This window comes from Podarcis muralis, chromosome 4, assembly GCF_964188315.1.
Source record: "Podarcis muralis chromosome 4, rPodMur119.hap1.1, whole genome shotgun sequence".
NCBI classification, from domain to species: domain Eukaryota; kingdom Metazoa; phylum Chordata; class Lepidosauria; order Squamata; family Lacertidae; genus Podarcis; species Podarcis muralis.
Genome location: NC_135658.1, coordinates 70,334,397 through 70,357,829, shown reverse-complemented (window position 1 = coordinate 70,357,829; position 23,433 = coordinate 70,334,397). Strand labels below are relative to the sequence as shown.

General features: G+C 40.0%; 1 protein-coding gene across 6 annotated transcripts in view; it reads right to left on the bottom strand.

Annotated features, from left to right (window-relative positions):
* The window catches only part of NLGN4X (neuroligin 4 X-linked), a 157,971-nt gene that overhangs the window by 52,000 nt on the left and 82,538 nt on the right, over positions 1–23,433 (bottom strand). The window lies entirely within an intron of this gene.

The following is a 23,433-nucleotide window of genomic DNA, read 5'->3' as shown; positions in this document are numbered from 1 at the left end:
GAAGAAACATTGGTATGCTAAACACCTGCAAGCTAGGTATCAAGTTTGAATAAATCAAAATGGGTTCAGAGTCACACAAAACAAGGGGTTGAAATAACCGTCCTAGCATATTGTGATAAAGTCAAATCAATTTCTTATGTCCTGTTGTTAACTATATCCCATGATTGTGATAGTACACTGCAGTTTTTACTTATGGGAAAACTAGGTACAGTGGTACCTCAGGTTAAGTATTTAATTCGTTCTGGAGGTCCGTTCTTAACCTGAAACTGTTCTTAACCTGAAGCACCACTTTAGCTAATGGGGCCTCCTGCTGCCACCACACCGCCGCTGCACGATTTCTGTTCTCATCCTGAAGCAAAGTTCTTAACCCAAGGTACTATTTCTGGGTTAGCGGAGTCTGTAACCTGAAGCATCTGTAACCTGAAGCGTATGTAACCCGAGGTACCACTGTATTAAAGAAATATCCCCATTTGTTCCATTGTTCCAAACATGAGCAAAGTTGAGATTCCCTTCTTCAATCTTAAGAGTTCGCTGGTAGGCTTTTGTTTTTAAACGTATTTTATTTGTATGCCACCTTTCCACAGTTAAATCCATGCTCAAGGATTGGCTTACAATAGGAAACAAAAAAAATCAAAAATAGTCATAAAAAATAAGTAAAACATCAAAAAGTTCACAAAAAACTGAACAATTTCCACATAAATCACAAAATAATTATAAAAAATAATATCAATATAGTGCTATCTCTGATTGTGAACGTTCTGGAGGCCCGTTTGCAACCTGAAAGGAATGCAACCCGCGTGTCGCGATCTGCCACTTCTGCGCATGCGTGTGACATCATTTTGTGCGTCTGCGCATGCGCGAGTGGCGAAACCTGGAAGAAACCCTTTCCGGTACTTCCGGGTCGCCGTGGGACGCAACCTGAAAATGCGCAACTTGAAGCAAATGTAACATGAAGTATGGCTGTGACAGCAACAACACCCCGCACAACAACTGCCCCCTAAAGAACACCCCAGCCCAAGAGTCTGTTCAGCAGCCTCAGCTTTTATAGATGGGGGTCAGTCAGTACCCCACCCTCCCAGCTCAGGTGGGAAAAGGCCAGCAGGAACAGGTCTTCCAGAAGCCACAACCAAGATGGTCTCTGGCCTCTTCAGCAGCCTCAGCTTTTGTAGCTTGAGTCAGATTTCTGTGCTCAATATACGAACATGTGCGTGCAGTGAGGATTGTGACATCTGAAAGTAAAGCAGATGCTTTATCACTGAGCAAAGGCCCAATCTATTATATCTTAAAACCAAGTAGCTGGTTTCAGATGCCAGTAGCTGGCATCAAAAGCCAGCAAACAGCCATAAGGGTTTTGGGATAATTATTACTACATTTCCTGATTCAAACAGTTAAAAAAAGTTTCAATTTGCTACCTCTCCTATAAAGGAGACTACGTTTCTCTCCTTCCACCCGCAACTTGAGTTTAGTTACTCAAGCAAGACGTGTCTGTTTAAGCAATTCTTTATAGCTGAAAGTGTCTTTGCAAAATTTGCTTCTTTCAGCAGAGATCAAACTGCATCACAATAACAAAGCAGGCATTTTTGAGATTTTTCCTGCCTCTGGGCTTCTCAAATCATTGAAAGATTTTATTTTTATTTTTTAAGATAACATTAGGAAAATGAGCCTGAGGATTTGGATTTGCAAAGCTAGCTATGCTAGTAAAATCATGCAGGTTCCCCTTTCTGCCATTTAGCAATTATGTAGTTTTTGCAAAAACAACATATATGAGCAAAACAAGGCAGTCTCCAACAGATGCTGGCGTGTTTCTTATCAGCTGTGTTTCAGGGTGAAATAGCATATTGTACTGAAACTGAAAAGAGCAGTGGCTCCAGCTGACAGTGTTGATTATGTTCTGAAGTCATTATGGGATCTCAGAGATCTATGATGTTTCAGAAAGGCCATTAGCAGGAAGTTCAGAACTCTTGACAAAGATAAAATTATTACTACTATAGAATTCACCAGCATATTCCATCACATCGGGAGATAGGGAATAGTCTGGACTCATTAAGGCTGGCATTTGTTGTAATGCCATTGTTACCGGAAGAAGCATTTCAGTAGAGGCATAGGTAGAATTAGAAAACAACACACATTCAGTCTCATGATATGTATTTAAAGGAACTAAAAATATGAAGTGGCACCTGTCTAGATAGCTAAAAACTCATCTGCTATACATAATTTTAGATAATTTGTGAAGATAAAATAGATTCAGCATATTCCTTCCATCTCCACCCTTGGATCCATTGAAATCTGGGAACTTTGATTCTTCACAATGGAGAGACTTTTAAACGGTGCTCAGGTGAAAGAGAGGAGACCACATCTGTTGCTGTAGATAGCATGAGACGTGTCCTAGAGAGAGTCATGTTTCAGCCCTGCTCAGGGGTAAATCCCACTAGGTGACCTCTTGCCAGTTTAACCTACTTTCCAGAGTTGTTGTGAACACATTACATGGTTCCACCAGTCCCTAGCAGGAGTATTACTGATTGGGGCACAATCAAACCTGGAAATGGATCAACCACATACTGTTGGGGATTCTCAGACTGGGAAAAGGTTTCAACAAACTGGAAGGAAGAAAGCCCCCTACCCCCCTTTTTTTTTTACTTTCCCACCCCTTCTGGAAGCTTCCACTGCTGTTCTATACAGCTTTAAAGGCTAGCCCTGAACCTGAGTGTTTATTTTTAGAGATCAAGAGAGGGAGAACAGGCTTCTAGAGAGTTGGCAAATGAAAAAAATGTCCTTTTCATTTCATCCCCCATGAATTCATTCCATATAGCATGGTGATGGGAGGATGTTAACCTAATGATGCAACATATCCAACCTTAACCCTCTCCTCCAAAGATACTCCTCAAGCAGCCTAATTCCTTTCCCCTTACCTTTATTTCCAACTGACACCCTCAACTTTCAATCTTTTAATGGCTGTCAGTATCCAATAGCTCCTAGAAGCTCACAGACCACAAGTCCTGATCAGTCTATGTCATTTCAATCATAGAGTTGTAGAGTTGGAAAGTACCCTGAGAATCATCTAGTCCAGGCATGGCCAAGCTTGGCCCGCCAGATGTTTTGGGACCACATCATCACTAGCTAACAGGACCAGTGGTCAGGGATGATGGGAATTGTAGTCCCAAAACATCTGGAGGGCCAAGTTTGGCCATGCCTGATCTAGTCCAACCTCCTGCAATGTAGGAATATGCAGTTGTCCCATACAGGGATTGAACCTGTAACCTTGACATTATCAGCACCGTGCTCTAACCATCTGAGCTATCCAGGATAACAGAGCTACCCAGGATTTTTATTTATATATTTACAAAAGTCTTGCAAACCTATATATTTCTGTATGCAGAAACAACTACGGTACCTTTTTTGAGGAGGGGAAGCCTCAATTCATTGCCAAACTGATCTCCATTAGAACATCCCATTTTTGTATTAGAGGGAATTATGACAGCCCTGTGTATGATGTTCTTAGCTCATTGCGGAGAGAGCAGGATGGAAATGTAATAAATAATATGCTGCATTTTATCAAAATAAAGGCGTGTCCTGCACTAGCTTATGTTTCTGAGTGTTTAAGATTAACTCTAAATAAAAGATATTACAAAAAATGTAGCCCATCAGTTACACAATATGAATAACTACAATGAGAGCTGCTTCTGAAATGCAAGAATAATAAATCCATCTTCAGAAACTGCCTATTTTTTCTTTGAGATAAGCACGTTTCTTATTTTTATTTCATTTGTAAAACAGTAAAAAATGCAGAAGCAATATGAAACCAACATTAAGAGATAATGCACCTTACAATGTCAATAGTCTAGATAATTTCTGAAGATAATAATTTAGTTAATTAGTTTGCCTGAAAATATGTGTGTCACATACAGAGACATGTTCTCTGTACATACTACTATCACATCATAGATATGAATCACAGCAAGTTACTTTTTGTCCACGACAATAACTCTTTTTGTACCAATATGCATATTGAGAATTTCTGGGGTCTCAACAGATGCAGGATTTTATGGGATTTCCTTTAGTCTCATGCCATTTCATGACAAGTTACCCAATAGTTTTGTAATTGGGTTATTGAGTCCATTCAATTATGATTTTTATTTTTATTTTTGCAAGGGGAGTTGAGTAAAGAGGTTCTGTTGCCATTTTGATTAAATTTACCCAATTTGGTTTTGATCAAAATGTTGAAAGCTCCTTGAACCTAGGAGTTGGCTCCTATGTTCAAGGTGCCCAAAACATGTCTGGGGTGTCCTTTCTTTCATTCTTCAAATAATCCTTCTCATAATCTGCACTCTGTACCCTTCTTGAGTGTCAGCATTTCCTGAAAAACTCATGACATTCTCATCTGGGCTTTTGGGTAATTGTAGTTGTCTTTTTTATTTTTAACATACTAAAAACTTATGTCTGACAGGGTCTTCACTAGATGTTGGCATGCTGTGTCACTGGTCGCAAGCCGTGGAACACTCTTTTAGAAGAGATTTGACAGGCATCCTCCCTTTTGACTACAGGCATCTCTTGAAGATCTTTTTATGTAGACAGGCCTTAGTTTACAGATGTTTAATTGATTAACCAGTCACTGTAATGGCTATCTGTATTGATACTAATGGTGTTTTGTGTTTTTACAGATGCACGCCATCCTGATATTTTATGATAGGGTGGTGCAGAAACAATTTTATAAAAGAAGACAGAAAGTAATTAGTGCATTAAAAAAAAGCTGGAATTGGGGCTGGCTTTGAAAACAAAATAGTATATCATAATCTCAAGTATTTGGTAGGCTGCCCCTCCCCTGGTTTCCCATGCTTCAGTTAAAAGCTATCATGATGAGGTAACTTCCCATACGAGTCTTTTCCAGATCAGGAAGCACAGGGAATTGGGAGGATTGCAGAACACTGGAAGATTTGACAAAGAAATGTTTTTTTAAAAAAAACCCAGTGATAAGGTAAGCTCAACCCCACTAAAATTCTAAAGTGCCCTGAGAAATAGCATATATTTTGGATGAGGAATCAAAGGACAGGTTTGGGCACAGCACTCATTTTTTGTTCTTCCTGGTGACAAACTTGAGCAGGCTAATCTACATTCCACTCTTACCCCTTCCCCTTTCCTCAAAAATCTCTTCCTTATAGGGAGGAGACAACAGTAGGCAGCAGAGGGCTACCATCATTTTCTGCTGAGGTTTCACTTGATGAAGTGCCACAAGTCCTGGCTGCAAATGTTGCTTCATGGGAACTCCATGACTTCGTGGTGTGTCATTCCCATTTTAGCCCAGAGATCAAAATGTTTCTTTCCCTTGTGGCAGCAGTAAGCAAAAGTAAATACATGAAACACAAATAGCACAAATTTGGATGTTTGGATTGCACAGTGTCCATCTGGAGCAAATGCTCCACAGTCCCTGGCTGCAAATCTTCCTGACAAGCCCCCATTCAACCACATCCTTGCTCCAGCTGGGCACTTAGCGCAATACAAACATCTGGATATGTCTACCCTCATGTCATTTGTGTCTCATGTATTTACTTTAGCATACCGAACTCATCACAAGGGAAAGGAGCATGTTTGAAATAATGAACCATTAGCCTTTGCAATATTACTGATAATTACTGACCACCAGAATCGAATGCTCCAATTCTGTACAAACCTACTTCTGAGCTGAACTCAATAAAATTAATAGAATTCACACTTGTAAAGAACTGAAGACAGCAATCTTGTTATGCTGCAAAAGCCCATGCCCGTTCAAATTATGAATGAAATCCTGAATAAGAACAAACATTCCAAACCAGAACCTCAATGAGAATTTGAAGCTAAGCCAACAACAGAAGAAGCAGTATCATTTACAGGAGGAACAGCAACAAAAAAAGTGCAAGCTAGGACCAGACTACATGCAACATTAATGGTGCTTTAAAAAAGAAAGAAAGAAAGAAAATGAAAATGTGCTCAATGCAGCTACTTTCATTTTTAAGGAATGGCTTCCAGGAGACCTTGAGTTGATGTGGCTCTGCACTTCCAATACAGATCAGGGCCCAATGATTGCTTCCCACTGACCAAAATCACCCCTCCCCAGCTGCTATTTGCCTCATAGGTGCTTTTTACTATAACCTTGTCGGGAAAATACCAGCCATATTTTCAGCACATGTCCCTAATATGGACCAGGATCAAAATGTAGGATCTTTCAAAATGAATGTGGCTTGTAGTTTTACCCACACTTTAAGGGCAAAGGCATCCAATCCTTTCAGATCCTACCATAAATAATCTCAGTACTGTATTCTTCGGTCCCCTGCCCATCTCCACTGCAGACAGAGGTAACTGTGAAGCCAGCAAGTGATACTTCATTCCTCTCCCTAGCACTTAAAGTTGTTTTGAATCTATACAACCTCTGTGTAAATGTAATATTATCTTCCTCTCTAAACTGCACAGAAGAACATAGATTTATATCTCTCCACATTGCAAACACTGCAGGTTGCATGTTTTTGGGTCATGGACCGCACCGAACCTGGAAGTACCGGAACGGGTTACTTCCGGGTTTCGGCACTTGCGCATGTGCAGAAGCGCAAAATGATGTCACGCGTACGAAATCGCGTCATACGCATGTGCAGATGCAGTGCTGCGGGTTGCGAACGTGCCATTCACAACCCAAGGTATGACTGAACTGACATACCTGCCCAGATAGTAAGTTTTATAATAAACAGATATTTATTTGCTCGTATGTACTATGTGCAGAAAGTCTGCACACTTAATTGAGAGTCAGTCCTGCTAAATCTAATAGCGATTACTCTGAAATTAAGATTCATAAGATTATAGACTTAAATGGACAACAACAAAAAGAGAAAACACATTTCAAAAAGTTCAATGTTCCATCCATCTCTGGACCTAAATCTGACCAGTATCCAATGAAAGACTGAGTGAGAATCCCACACTTTGTCCCCCCCCCAAAAAAAAAACACCATTGCAATTTTGGCAAAACCCATGTAAATTCAACTAGCTACTTTTATGTGCTAAATTAGATTTCTGTGTTCTTACTTCTGTGGAGACGGTATTTTGAAAAAAAAAGAAAAGAAAAAGTGTGTTTTTCCTTTTTTAAGAGTTAAAGTGCTGTGAATTTGAGGAGGGCAGGAGCCTTGTGCAGTCGTCTTCTTCTTCTTCTTCTTCTTCTTTGGTGATCACTTGTAGCCAAGTAAGATTGTGTTCCATAAACACGGTTTTAACATTGAGTCCATAGGTGACTGTGGAGGCCAATTCTGGATCCACACGTCCTTCCACAGTGGGGACATTGGTTTCCAGGCAGGAGTTGATCACAGTGTGGATTTGCCAAGCGTGCCTTCCTCTTAGCACGTTTCTCCCTTGTGTCCTGAGTTCGAGTGTCTTCAAAGCCCATCACACCTTTGGTAAAGGCTGTTCTCCAACTGGAGTGCTTGCAGGCCAGTGTTTCCCAGTTGTCGGTGTTTATACAGTGGTACCTCGGGTTACATATGCTTCAGGTTACAGACTCTCTACATGTGACCAAACTTGCAGACAATGAGCTACAAGTTCATTCTTAAACACACTGGCTAAAACAGCAACTGTACTACTACAGATGTGTGGAAAGTGTTGGATTTAAGCTTTAGTTTCTATTTCAAAATCATTTAGCTTGGCCAAACATCACCATTGTTGTTGTTTTTTGTGCTAGGCATAGCTTTATGTAATGATATATTAAGAATACAATTTGGTTCTATTGATAAAACTAAGGGGGGGGGATAGCAGCAAGGATGGCTGAGTCATAAGCAAAAGTAGGGGACATAAAATCATTTATAGGAACATGGATTAAAGGCAAGATCTTACTGCATGAAAATTAATGCCTTTGGGAGAATATCTAATATGATGCAGTAACAATGCGTTACAGAATGGATGCTAGTATGCAGTCTCAAGATAAACTGACAGTGAGATCATTTTAATCGCTTCTCCTCTATTAAAGTCACACATTGCCTTTGTTTCTCCTGTCTGGCTTTCTATATTACTTTATATATTTTTAACCAAATACAGCTGAAAAATGTCCTTTAATTTTTAGCAGGGTAGATCCCCCCCACCCCGCATAGGCTCATTGGAGAAAATTGTAACTCAGTGTAATTGTATGAATTACCTCCTATGACAGTAAACTAAATTAAACTGAGACAAACCATTATTAAACTGTATAAAATGAAATTTGAGGTCTGGAATTAAATTTAGCCAATCCCCAGTGCAGCTTTTCTCCATTCTCATGGAATGTGCTGAAACTAGCTTTCAGCTACTTGCCCCATTGCCTGTCTTATTCAATCACATTGTGACTTAGAGTTAAGAATGTAGCAATGTTATTCCTAAATTCTCCTGTGAATGCCTCTTGTGAGTTCATGTTTGCAATTTGCTAGCATAAATCAGTACATGGACTCACAGCTGTCCATGGAGGTGCAGGTCAATTCTGTGTCCAGGGCAGCTGTCTAACAGCTCCATCTGGTACGCAGGCTGAGACCCTACCTGCCCACAGACGGTCTCGCCAGAGTGGTGCATGCTCTAGGTATCTCCTGCTTGGATTACTGCAATGTGCTCTACGTGGGGCTACTTTTGAAGGTGACCCAGAAACTACAACTAATCCAGAATGCAGCAGCCAGACTGGTGACTGGGTGTGGCTGCCGAGACCATATAACACGGGTCCTGAAAGACCTACATTGGTTTCCAATACATTTCTGAGCGCAATTCAAAGTGTTGGTGCTGACCTTTAAAGCCCTAAACAGCCTCGGCCCAGTATACCTGAAGGAGCGTCTCCACTCACATCGTTCAGCCCAGAGACTGAGGTCCAGCACCGAGAGCCTTCTGGTGGCTCCCTCCCTGCAGAGTTACAGGGAACCAAGCAGAGGGCCTTCTCAGTAGTGGCACCCGCCCTGTGGAACACCCTCCCATCAGATGTCAAGGAAATATACAACTATCTGACTTTTAGAAGACATCTGAAGGTGGCCCTGTTTAGGGAAGTTTTTAATGTTTGAAGTTTTATTCTGTTTTTGTCCTCTGTTGGGAGCTGCCCAGAGTGGCTGGGGAAACTCAGCCAGTTGGGCTGGGTATAAATAATAAAATAAGAAGAACCCTGTTATGTCAGATGCTTGGCTACCTGGTTCAGAATTGGGCTTCTATCTAAAGATAGGTGGAAATTTACTTCCCAGTTTCAGGGAAGTCCACTCATCCTCCCAAATTCATGGAAGGGCAGAAGGTACCCTCAGCAGTCCTGGAGGTGAAATTACATGATGGTAAAACAGTTCAATCTATATTGACTTTATTCACTTATTTATTTTATTGCATTTATAGCCGACCTTTCTTCCAAGGAGCTCAGGACAGCATACATATTTCTACTCCTCTCCCTTTTATCCTCACAACAACTCTGGAAGGTAGGTTGGAGGGAGAGTGAGTGACTAGCCCATTTTACAGTGTTATTTTTGGAGATGACTCATACTGAGACCTATTTAGAGCACTGGTAACTAGCCTATGACATGAATGCTTCGAGTGGCACAGGAGCAAAAAAAAAAAGGAGGTAAAAATGTGGCATGCCTACAGAGAAGCTGTAGAGCTTTTAGAGGTCTACAACTGCAGCCAGGTCTAGCCCCACGTATTTTTGCTGTTATCTGCTGCCTACCCTGATAAAGTAGCAGGAAAACCACCCTAAGGCACTGAGAGCTGCAATCAGACGGCAGTGGAAACAACAGTAGTGCTGCTAATACTTTGGACCTGATGTAGTTCATATATCAAAAAGGTTGCTCACCAGAACAATTGGTGGCAATTAATTTTGTGTTGGGCATGTGGGGGGAAACCAATCAAGATTAATCTCTCCCTTGCCGCCTTGCAGTGCACTTTTTGAGATAATGACTCTTTCTTCCCATCCTTGCATACAATGGCATTTGGAAACTGAGCAACAATACAGTGAGCTTCTTGCTGTAAGGCAAGAGATGCAACAATCTAACCCAAATCCTTCTGCGAAAGCCATTGGGGGGGGGGGAAATCAGATAAGAAACTCAATTAAAGTACTTAGAGATATGTGTAGGTGCTATTACGTATTGTAGGGAGTAAAGTAGGTCAATTCAAATTAATTTGATGGTGTCGATAAAAGAAACTATTAACAAAAGCCTATTTTTTTAAAAAAATAAAATAAAGAGATATATTGCAAGTTAAATGCAGGGGGCTGTTTAAAAGTATGTCAGGAGAGCCAGGCACATAACAAGGTTTTTACTTATGACATTGCTGGCACCATTTGCTTCCTCTAACTTCAATAATCCATTAAACAAAAGCTGGGTGTGATGTTGCTGTCCTAGTCAACGGTTTAAAACATTTTAAAGATGGAGTATAGGAGATAAGCAGACATAACTGGATTAGCCACACTACTTACAAAACAGATTGCAGGATGCACTCAGAGCTTCCAGGACAAATATATTCCTACACACTTTTAAATCTAGTAATTATTACTTGGGACTGTCTCCAACCCTGATTGTCCCCTGGGCAACTCAGAACAGATGTAAAGCGAAACATAGTAATCTACATATTAGCAAAACTGGAGTTTAATTTTAGATAACACAAATAAAATACGTTTCTTGCTTCAGAAATGTTATTTGTCCATATTCAAATTCAACCAGTAGATTAATAGACTAATTGGGCTGCAGCTCTAGTTCAGAATATGTTATTATGTTTAAAACTGTGAAATTTCATGTCTAGGCAAGAGGTTCTGCAAGATGATATTTGAGTATTTGCTAGAATATTAAATGATATCACCATCATTAATTTAAACACATCCATGTGGTTAATGTAATCCCACGAATATAAATTTCTTGTAATCTGATCTTGCAGTCTGATGCACCATTAATTGGCATATAAGCATAATTGAATATAGAGAGAATAGCTGCAAAGAAAATATGTATAGGATCAAATTGTAAAATATACAAAATAAAATAAAAAGTTCAGTGAAAGTACATCTCAAAAAAGGTAGAGTTGGACTCATTGTACAACAACACTGTGGAATACACACTGTCATCAAAAACTGCATTGGGCAGGCAATATTGTGTCAATCTAAATTTATAAATATATATTACAGTGCCTATGTACAAAACAGTTGGGATGAAGGAATGGAAACATACAGTATAGGAAAGCAAATTCAGAACCAGATCACAAGCTGAATAATTTCCACTTAAATTATTTTCCTATATGAGGTATAATTTCTGAGTTAAAAACTGGAAAACGTCAAACCCCAATGCAACATTTTTGAAACCATATGCAAGAGCCTTAAAAAAAAACCCCTTTAATAGAATGTAGAGTGTGATCTGTCAGTGGGTGAGAAAAGCTGCAATTGACAGAATGAGGCCATTTCATTATGGAAAGAAGAGATGGGATACCAGTGATATGGGATAAATTCCATGCAACTTATTTGTCTCATTTACATTTCTTGTTACTACTATCTAACCCAACAAATCAGCATGCTACGGCATTATAAAGGATAAAGGGAAGGATAACAACTCGACTTCCTATGATGAGAGATTTTAGAAAATCCCCTCTTTTATAAAGTTCCATTATGCAAAACAAACCAAAACCGTTTTTGAAAAACAATTTCGCTGTGCTGTTGTAAGCCACTATAAAACGACTATAAAGCTCTTAAAATACATGAATTAAATGACAGGAAATTAACTGATAAATGTGGAATGTAAGAAAGTTTTTTTTATTAAAAACATTTTAAATTTGGAATTAATATTTAAAAAAGAAAACACCCTTAAAGCTTTCAAGTGAAATGGTGTAGAAAAGTCACATGTTGCATTCCCCCCCACCCAGTTGTAGCATCCTACTTGTGTTATAAATGTCCACTTGTTTGAATGGTATTTACCTTTGCTCCCCTTTCCCTGAACCCCCCCCCCCATCTGCTATGGAAGGTTCGATGGGATTAGACAGGTGGCCGTAGGAAGGGGGGGGTATTCCCCACTAGTATGATGCTGCAGCTCATTCATTGATATCCATGTATTTATGTTAGGTGTTATGTATTGAAGTTCTCACCCTGACCACCAGAAGTATTGTGTATATAGTTGTCACTCAGGTCCACGTCAGTTACTTTAGGCGGGAAACCCTGGGTTGTTGTTGCTACAATGTTGACAGCTGGCTGCTGAGCTGTTTGCGGTTCAGTTCTGTTCCAGCTTACAAATAAATTAAATAGTGTTAGTAAATAGTGGGTAGACATAGCAGACGACGCAGCGATTTCTCCAAAGCAGCTCTTTATTTGTAAGCTGGAACAGAACTGAACCGCAAACAGCTCAGCTGCCTGCTTTTATAGGCAGCCGGCTGTCAACATTGTAGCAACAACAACCCAGGGTTTCCCGCCTAAAGTAACTGACGTGGACCTGAGTGAAAACTATATACACAATACACCTGGTGGCCAGGGTGAAAACTTCAATACATAACATTAGTCATGACTAAGTCCACTGATTATAATGGATCTACTTCATGTATAACTTACTCAGGTATAGCCTATTTAAATTTATTCATTTCTCTTTTCCTAAAAACAATGAGAAGTTTCATCTATTTATTTTTCTTTAAAATTCTTCATAATTACAGAAAATATCCTTTGGGAAGTGTGATTGAGCAAACACAGTGTCATATTGTGAAAGTCACCAGAGGAAGAAAGTGGACTAAATAAAGAGTTGCCCCCAAAACTTCCTACTGATTGGGGAATTTGGAGATGGAGGTTCATGAAATGATGTATATTTCAAAGGTCTGTGGCAGAATGTGTCTGATTGCTTGAAAGCCACAAATCCATCATGTTTCCTGTGCTGAAACAGCAGGCCTAATTCCAAATGCTGTTATCACTGATGGCTACTTTCAAGATAGTTCGGCTATAGCATGCATACATTTCTTACACTCCCTCTACCCAGCCCCATGCTCTTGAGATTATGAACAATTAAATAATAGAAATTCATTTAGCAAGAATGATTTCCTGTCGAAGTGGAACTTATTCCCTTATCTCCAAACATTTACAAGCAACATGATATTTCTTATTCGGCAGCTGAGAAATCTCTCATAGTACGGTTACCTTTCTCCATTAGTTTTGGAGACTCTCTTTTGAGAGAAGGGTACCACTTACTCTTTTAGCAAAGGCTAGTCATGCACTTGGGTTTGTTATAGTAGGCTTAGTGTCTTTCATAATCACAGAGATTGATTTTTGTTAAAGGTCAAAAGCCTGTCACTGAGGCAGTGTCTTCTGCTCTCAAGCTGATTAGTGTTGTCAGGTCTCCTCCTTGTGCTTGAGTTTGAGGTACAGCTCCTGTAATAGGCTGTATAAATTGTTCCCTCTGGGTTTGATGTCAACTTTTTCCTTGTCTTGCAAAGCTTGCACTGTAACACATGCTCTCTGGTATGCATATAAAACAAGTCTAATGTTGTGTTGGGGCATTTCACCTAAATGCTATCGTGAATAAATTTGACCTATAGAACTATTGAGTTCTAGAAGAATATGCAAGTAGCAAGAGAAATTATACTAGATTTACACATTGATCATCAAAATACTTTTATGGCTTGGGGAAACTTTTCATATCATTTGTAACCAGGTCTGAAGGAGATTAGTCGATTCTACACTGATGGAGAAAAATAGGTTTCTAGTTCTCCTATTAAGAAAGTTATAAAGCAAAATGTGCAGGTAACCTTCTAAGCAATTAGCCAGCCTGGTTGCTCCCACCTGTAAGTGTTTTTTTAGGGAAGTGAGAGTTGTAGTTGATAAATGAGTTGTTTGGACACCAAGCAATAGGAATCCTTTGGATACTAAAGGCCTGCTGTTTCCTCTCCCCTTCAGTGCACTTTTTCTGATTCTGTGGCATTTTCTAATAGTCCTTGGAGTTTCCATTGTTTGCCCTTCCTTTCCCCCCGCCCCCAGTAACCAGGATGCATCTTTCCTGTGGTGGGTTTGTTTGAGATGATTTACTCCCAATAAGTTATTTTCTACAAATAGTACTATGCAGTAAGTGCAGATAGATATTAAAGAATCCCCACATCAAAAGGCAAATGGAAAAGTATCAAATCTCTTAAATATCTAAACAGTATTTTAATACGAAAATTTCCCATCATGGAAATTTACTAATTTAATACAGATAAATCCTTGCTTGTAATAAGGAACTGTATGCGCCATAGAATAAGGGACTATAAATTATGCCCCATGTGCATAATTTTTATTTTACATTTTGACATATGGTATTTTACATTTGGTTTAATGAAAAACTCCTATGGAGATGGAAAATCCTGCATACTTATTCTGCAACTTATTCTGCACCAATTGTAATTATAATTTCATTTGTTGGACTTTATTATCCAAAACTTAATTTACAAAATTATTTTGGTTTAACCACCCAGACTTTTCCAGAAGGTTTGAAATGGTTATTTGCTTCATTTTTTGCAACCATTCTGTTATTACTCTTGCCTCTGTCTTCAAGATAATAGTGATGTCTAATTATTTAAAAACTTCTTAAAAGGTTTAATTTTTTAAAAAACCCTTTATCATTAGCAATCAGGTAGAAATGGATTAATTTACTGGAAAACCCAGACTTAGGTTACTTGTGAGAAACTACAATGGCAAGTGTGTCTGTTTAGGGCAGATAGCAATGAGAGGCACCAAGTCCCATCTATCCTCTCTTTTGCTCACTTGCTCCTACCAGTAGCTGGCTGAAAGTGAAAGCACATACCACACCAGTATACTGTTCTGGACATATTGCCAGCAATCTTTCCTCCTTCTTGAAGCCAATTATGGAGATATTCCCCAGAGTTAAAGGGCTTCTTCATCTGCTCTAAGGTAACAGACAAATGATAGGTTAATTGGTAGCCCATGAGACTCCAGTTTCTGACCATCAATTTTACATGTAAGAACAACATGATATGCAGTCCTCTCCTGGTGTTTGTTTTTTGGTGCACACTGCCCCACTGGTAAATATTTGCAGAAGGCTACTGTGATTGGTAATAAGATTTGGTATTGAATTTTACAAAATTATTCCTACTGAGTGTGAATGATTGTAAAATGCACATTATGCAAAGATTTAATGAGACAATTCTCTGCATCAATTAACTGCTTATTGATTGAAAAGAGCACATTTTGGGTTCAGTACATTCAAATCCAATTATTTTTCATTTGACCAAAACAAGATCACAAGCAAATGTTTTTAACTCTCAATGTCGGCTAAAGAACTGGCATGCCAACTTCAACCAAAGAGCAGACAGTGAAGATGCAGGAAGAAGAGCTAAAGATTCCAGCTGCTTTAGGATTTAGGCATGAAATTTACAGATATGCAATTTCTGCCCTCGATTATTTGGTGAGGCGATCCTTAACGTAGTGGATTGTTCTAAAACAGCAATACCAGGCTCTTTTGTTTGGTGGGCCACTTTGTCCATCACAACTCTAGCTTATTTTTAACTCCAGTTAAGAGGTCTTTTCTGTGCCACCTCAGTGTCAGGCCACATTTATTCACAAATGATCAACTCTTAAAATTGTAGTATTTAGCTACCCACAGGGCAGGTGAAATAGAAGGCAGACAGAAACAAAGCAGGCATGCTGTACTTAGCTACAGTGCTTACTCAAGCATTGCTCAATTGAAACAAGGTGCTGCTGCATGAAACATTGTGTTAACTTTAAATTAATCTGTCAGTAATTAAATAAGTAAATAGTTCTATAGTTCTTGTGAAATAAAGCACTGTGGGCAATAGTTAATGTTTTGTCATACTGAACAGTAGATCCATTGAAAATTCATACAAAATTTAAGTTTCTTAAGTCTGTTGATTTCAGTGGGTCTACTCTGTATGACTTACTTGGATATCATCCTAAACAGAAATTCATACAAAATCAAGCCATTATTATCATCACCATCAGGAGGATACTACAACCCTGGGGGGGGGGGGGGTTCTGCCTGTCTTTCCTTCCACCTGTTCTTTGGATATTTTTTCCAGCAACAAAAGTCTATGCTCACTCCCCTGCTGTCATAAGCAATTACACTGATACAATTTCTTTGGGTATCATTCGCATCCACCCATGTCAGAGTGGTGCTCAAGGAATGGCTGGTGTCTGTGCATACCATGTTCATTACCAAATGCCCCAACATACAGTGATGCAAATGCAATAAAGTACAGTGGTACCTCGGGTTACAAACACCTCAGGTTACAAACACTTCAAGTTACAGACTCTGCTAACCCGGAAGTAGTACCTCGGGTTAAGAACTTTGCCCCAGGATGAGAACAGAAATTGTGCAGCATAAGCATGGTGGCAGCGGGAGGCCTCATCAGCTAAAGTGCTACCTCAGGTTAAGAATGGTTTCAGTTTAAGAACGGACCTCCAGAACAAATTAAGTTCATAACCAGAGTATTATGGCTGGGAGAAGTAGTTCAGGGGCTTGGAAAATATACTTTCAGACACCCCTGAGAGAACCACAGTGCCCTGCCCCAACCCTCTCCTTTTTTCAGAAAAATCTGAAACCGAGGAGAGACTATTCTAAAACAAAGCAAAACTGAAGCAGCTGTCCTGGACTGGTTGGACACAGAGGAAGAGAAATGGTAGGAGTAACCAGCTGGGGAACCTGCAAGGGAAGAAGACTCAAAGTCAGGGGATTGGTGGTGGGGTGACATTGAGTGGTTAGAGGGAGAAGAATGGGAGAAGGTGCCAGAAGCTGAAGAGGTAAGAAGGCTTAGGGAGTGGGAGGAGCCTGTGGCAGAGAGCTGTCCGGAACCAGAGTGAGAAGCTGCAGCAGGAGAGTAGGATGATGGAGGCCAAGAAGCAGAGATGAAGCAAGATGGTGAAGAGGCATGGGTGTCTTCCACGCCTGCTGTAACAAGCTCCCTTCCCTCCTGGTCTCCCAGAACCAGGAGAAGCATAAGAAGGATGGAGTATTGACAGGCGTGCAGGCACATTCTCAGATTGTTTGGGGGGGAACCCTGGAGAGGAGGGGGACTTAGGTAGCTGTGAGAAGACAGGGACCTTCAGTCTCCACAACTGCTTCATGGGGCCAAGACCTACTGAAGAATAGTTGCTATGCTCATTAGGCATTGGCACAACTGTGCAGATCGTGCCCCCCTCCCCTCTCTAATAAAGAGATAACTTCACGTACTTCATGTGATTTACTGCTGGCTTGTTCCTGACAGCAGCCAATTAAAGAAAACAAATACTTCACAAACTGATGTGTCTAAAAATTATTTGGCAGTGCTTCTATGTACTGACAAACCCTACTGGGAGAAAATGCACATCAGATTGATGCTTTGCAAAGATTCAAATCAGGTTTGAATATGTTTTTCTTTGCGGGGGAGATCAGGTACAACAAATAAAAATGCTAATGTGAAAACTGTCAACATTACAATTTGCGTTATGCATTTTTAGGGGTGGGAGGGACTGCCACTCTGCTAGTGTCCTAAAATTACCTTCATTGAAGTATTCTTATTTGCTTGATGCTGTCCAGTAATAGAATATTCAGTCGTACCTTGATTGGTGAAGAATATCAGATGTGTGCATTTCACTCTCATCTGGAGGCTCCTATTCACACACTGAAATCTAACACATACAAGGAGCTGTCCATGATGAGGGGATTCACTGCCTTCTTTAACACCAGGTTAGTGTTCCACATATGAAGCAAAGAAAAGCACTCACACTGAAGAGATAGAAGGCATGGAAAGCTAAATGCATAGTTACACCCTGTAAATTTCTGTGGCTACACTTTTTCACTTGAAAGAGAATCACCTTATCTATCACATAAATTGCATTTGGGTGATGCTCTCCACAAAAAAAGCAATAATGGCCCAATGTAATTTAGTGCTAATGCAGTAACAAGGCTTTTTCAGAATGTATTTATTCCCTGATTTTAAACTTACATGCACCCAGAACTACACTTCTTCTCATTCTGCAGTAAAAGCCCTCGTGACCTTCTCCACCTACCGGTATGTGGTTACAAAATTCACATACATGTTCCTATTCACAGTGTGGGAAAGCACTGTGCTGAAGTGGCTGTCATAACCTTGGACATCCTCAGGAAGTAAGCTGCCTATCCGGTTTTCTCCTTTTTCACATGGATTATACAACAAACATGAACTTGGATCCAGAGATTTCTTGCATGAACAGAAATATGCCGTTCATTCAAGGCAGCCTCATAGTTTCCCTGTCCTGTATCACCTATCATCTCCCAGTGCCCTATCACATGCTGTTCTAGAGAATCCCCCATCCCTTAAGAGTAGTTTTGTGGAGGCACAGGTGATGTAGTGTGGTGGTATAGGAATACAGGAAGTTGCCTTATGCTGAGCCAGACTGTTGGTCCATCGAGCTCGTTGCTGTTTTCACTGAGTGACAGCAGCTCTCCAGGGTTAGAGGAAGGGTATGCTGAAAACTGAACCTGGAACCTCCTGCATACACAGCAGGTGCAGCTACAACTGAAGAACCCATAACACAAGTGCTCATCTGCCTCTAGATCCAAATCAGGATTTATTTAACAAAATGGTAGGGGACAGTATCACAGCAAGAGAATCACAACAACCTTGAATAGGTCCACTCCACACTTTAAACCCATTTAAGGCGCTATACATTTAAAGCAGTAGTGTACCACTTCAAACAGTCATAGCTTCCCCTCAAGAAACTTGGCAACCTTAGAATACCCCTTATTCCCCTTACAAGCTAAAACTCCCAGAGTTCCATGGGAAAAGAAAACTATTGTTAAACCACTGACTTAACAACCTACCACAGGTTCCTGCTACTCACATGGAGATATTAGGCATCCAGGTTCCAGCCTGTGCAACCATATTTGAAACATTTATGGCATTACACGGTTTAAAAATAAAAACTAAAACCTGGAAATATCAACACGTGCTAGCTAAGCTAATTTCCTTTTACCAGCAACATTTGCAAATGTGAGAAGATGAGAAGTGCTTTCACACGGTCTCACCTTTCATTTGTTTTGAACAGTTGTGGTAAATTGTCCTGAGCTAATGTCGTCTAAGATCTAATGTTTCAATTGTCTCATTTGGCTTGTTTGGAAATATTGATTCCATTAATCCTGTTTGTTACATCTTTACTTTCAGGGGAACAAAGAAGCTATATAATTGTCTCTTGGGAGAATATATTGAGGGGACATCATAGGTGGTAGGGATCAATAGCAGTTGGTTTTGAGAATCAGCAAGAGATAGTTAATCAGGTGTTTGGCTTGGACATAAAAGAAAGAAGATGCCCATTTTTACATTCTGCTATGTTTTAAATAACTATGGATTATCAATAACAATGATTACAATATCTTGCCTTTTCTGTTGTGGTCTTCTAAACAGCCAGCTTAAACTTGAAAGAAAGTATATCAAGCAAGAATCCCTGTATGAGGTATAGATGCAGACTCAGTCTAAGGCGAATTGGAATGTTTAGTCAATGTAAGATAGAGCAGACCCATTGAAACTAAAGGATATAACTAATCTAGGCATATTAATTTCAATGAGTCTACAGTGAGTAGAATTTACTTGATTGTGTTGTTGTTGTTGTTTAGTCGTTTAGTCGTGTCCGACTCTTCGTGACCCCATGGACCAGAGCACGCCAGGCACTCCTGTCTTCCACTGCCTCCCACAGTTTGGTCAGACTCATGTTTGTAGCTTCAAGAACACTGTCCAACCATCTTGTCCTCTGTCGTCCCCTTCTCCTTGTGCCCTCAATCTTTCCCAACATCAGGGTCTTTTCCAGGGAGTCTTCTCTTCTCATGAGGTGGCCAAAGTATTGGAGCCTCAGCTTCATGATCTGTCCTTCCAGTGAGCACTCAGGGCTGATTTCCTTAAGAATAGATGTGTTTGATCTTCTTGCAGTCCATGGGACTCTCAAAAGTCTCCTCCAGCACCATAATTCAAAAGCATCAATTCTTCAGCGATCAGCCTTCTTTATGGTCCAGCTCTCACTTCCATACATCACTACTGGGAAAACCATGGCTTTAACTATACAAACCTTTGTTGGCAAGGTGATGTCTCTGCTTTTTAAGATACTGTCTAGGTTTGCCATCGCCTTTCTTTCAAGGTGCAGGTGTCTTTTAATTTCGTGACTGCTGTCACCATCTGCAGTGATCATGGAGCCCAAGAAAGTAAAATCTCTCACTGCCTCCATTTCTTCCCCTTCTATTTGCCAGGAGGTGATGGGCCCAGATGGGCTTGATTGTAGATAAGTGTAACAATTCTGAAAAATTTGGAACGCCATATAACATTCGCTGATCTCATACGAAAGCTTTTGGGAGAATGCTTTTACAAAATAGGGAGTAGAAAAACCAAGACCGCCATGTATTTTTCTCCATGTGTTTCAAAATATGCTCAGGAGAAACAATTTATAGACTTGTACCAGGACATATACAAAGTCTTTACTGAAGATATGTTGAAATAAGTTTCGATTATTTACTCCAGGTCCTGTGGGTGATATCCAACTAAATCATACTCAAAGAAGGCCCATTGAAAAAACTAGACTTATATAAATGGATTTCACTGGATCCATTCTGAATATTCAATATACGATAATTTGACTAAATATATATTTTGTAAAATTATGAAGAGCTATTTTGGTACAAAATAGCTTTCTGTATGATACAAATCATTTTTTAAGTAATTTTACGGAGCAGAAGGAAAAGGCAGAAGAATAGAACATCCTGTAGTAGTAGATTAAATAGCGCAAAAGGGTGTGAATGACTCATGATGGCCAGTTGTGCCAGAATGTGAATCAGAATGCATAGTATATTGAAAGCAATGCAATGAAGATAGACAGCAGTCATATGCAGATGTGAATTCAAATGCACTTTTAAACATATATTCAATTTGCAGCTGTGGTTGCTGACCCAGCAAGTGATAAACACGACAGAAAAAAGCTTCTGATTGTGAATTTCCTTAGCCTTAGCAGATCTGGAAAAAAATATAATTTACAAGGATTGCCCCCCCCCATTTTAATAGCAGAAAGGTCATCACTATATGTTCACTGAATCAAGGGGAAATTGCTTAATATACAGAATATCATACATTCGTCAGTGCATCATTGCTTGAATATCTCTGTAGCAGAAGCTGACCTTGCAATTTCGTCTGGAGAGAAAACTCACTTGAGAAAACTACAACTTGCCAGCCAGAAGGCTGATTAGATCTTAAATTTGGCGATTATACCCAGGAGCATAGTAACTTCCTGCTGAGCCTGCCTGTTTAAATTACACTGTTTTATCAATGGCACATGCCACTAATAAATAGAATTAATCAAGGCTTCTCTCAGTAGAGTCGTTCTCCTTATGCCTTAATGTCTGTTGATGTTAGAACCACAGAACAGCTTTCACTTTACCCACTACAAGAGCATGATCAAGGGCAGAGGGGGAAACAAAACAAGTAGGGCTAAAGTGTTTTAACTTTATCAGGTAAGATTCTAGAGGTGATTGCTTTGATTAAGCATGCCACATACAACGTCCGTAAACTATGCTAGCCCTCTGGTGACACATTCGACTCACATACTAACAACATTTAACATTGAGTTTCATTTAGATGTTGCATGCACACTGACTGATTCCCGATTATATGATCAACCCACCGGACCTTAATGGCCAAACTACACACTTCATTAATCACATTTTCTAAAAGTGTGCTTAATGCTGCCACATTTATTTTGAAAGGAAAGCAGCCAGAAGGGCTCCAATCCAGCCTTTTATTATTGCAAGTATCAGGTTCAGGGGACTGGAAACAACTGGAGGGAGGGACGGATGATCTTCAGTAGGAAACTGGAGCAAGTCAGGATTGGATCATGGCACTGGAACGGGGTCCATTCCGCTGATTTTCCCTCAAAAGGAAAATGGTAGCATTAAGCACAGCTTTTGGAAGCATGAAATATGGAGTTTGTGTTGTTGTTGTTGTTGTTGTTGTTGTTGTTGTTGTTGTTGTCATAATTAAAACTTGTATTCTGCCCTCCATCCATAGATCTCTGGGCAGTTCACAGCATAAAAATACCAGATTAAAAAAACAAAAAATACAAGCTTAGCTGCAGAACAGAACAATCTGATCCATGTTTTGGGTTCCATTCTTTGACCTTGTCACTGATAAGAGCATTTGCAGAAAAGATATTCAAAAGCTGAATTCTGGCACAAACATACTGTTATACAAACTAGTAGCTTTCAAGGAGGATTGATTGATTGATTGATTGATCAATTGATTATGGCATTTATACCCTGTTTTCCTTATAATTACTTCCTCCCCCTTCTGTTTTTAACCCTATCACACCCCTGTAGACTGACAGATAATTGGTCACTCAGTAAGCTTCATGACTGATTGCCGATTTGAACCCTGGTTTCTTCAGTATTAGACCAGCAATCTAACGATTAAACTGGCAGCATCCTCAAACCATATGAAAACCTTATGGAGGCAGTCATACTATGAAGCCAGGGAAATCACTGAGGAAGCTTTGGTCCAGACTTTTGAGCATTTAGGCTTTTCTTCAAATAGGTAAAGGTAAAGGGACCTCTGACCATTAGGTCCAGTCGTGACCGACTCTGGGGTTGCGGTGCTCATCTCACTTTATTGGCCAAGGGAGCCGGCGTATGGCTTCCGGGTCATGTGGCCAGCATGACTAAGCCACTTCTGGTGAACCAGAGCAGCACACGGAAACACTCATACACAAAAATGATTTTAGAAATCATCCAACGAAACAGTGACAATGTCTAAAAGCAGCACATGGAAACTCAGAAGTATTGGGAGGAATGGTGGTATGGAGGAAGGTCTTTTGCTCAGTACCAATGTAACATCAGATGAGGTAACAGGGGAGTCTCCCTGGAGAAAGCAGGACACCGCTACGAAGATGGATCTTCCCTGGTTGCAGTGATGTCAATAAAAAGTGCACAGAAAATCTTGCTGGTTTGCATATTTCTCTGCCAGGCTTTTGTCATGGAAATGATTTTTTTTCTTTAAACCTTTCCACTTCCTTTGACAGTTGAATGAAATCAAGTGTGAATCCAACAGTTTCAATCAAATCTTATTATGCAAGCATTCAGGCTCTATTATGCTTTTGATGGTGTCACTGGGAGCATGATAGGGCTCAAACTTCATAATCGGCACAGAAATAATACCATTTATTTTCTGAGTATTACCTTTTTGGGGGAGGAGGGGGTAGTTTCCAGGAGTGATGAATAAATCATTTTAGTTGATCCTATTCCAAATTGAGAATTGGGGAGGCTTTGCCCATTGACAGCTATAAGCCCCAGTTTATGAGCAGAACATGCGTAATACATTGTGGTGAATTGGGCTTTTATGCCACAATGCAACTAAGTGAAAATTCCCAGCACTGCCCCCCCCCCCCAGCAACATCTGATTAAAATAAAAACTTTAATAAGAAACTGACAGCTGCCACATAGGCTTTAAAAACTGTAGCTGGAAATATGCTTACATGAAATTTGCTATGAGCTACTT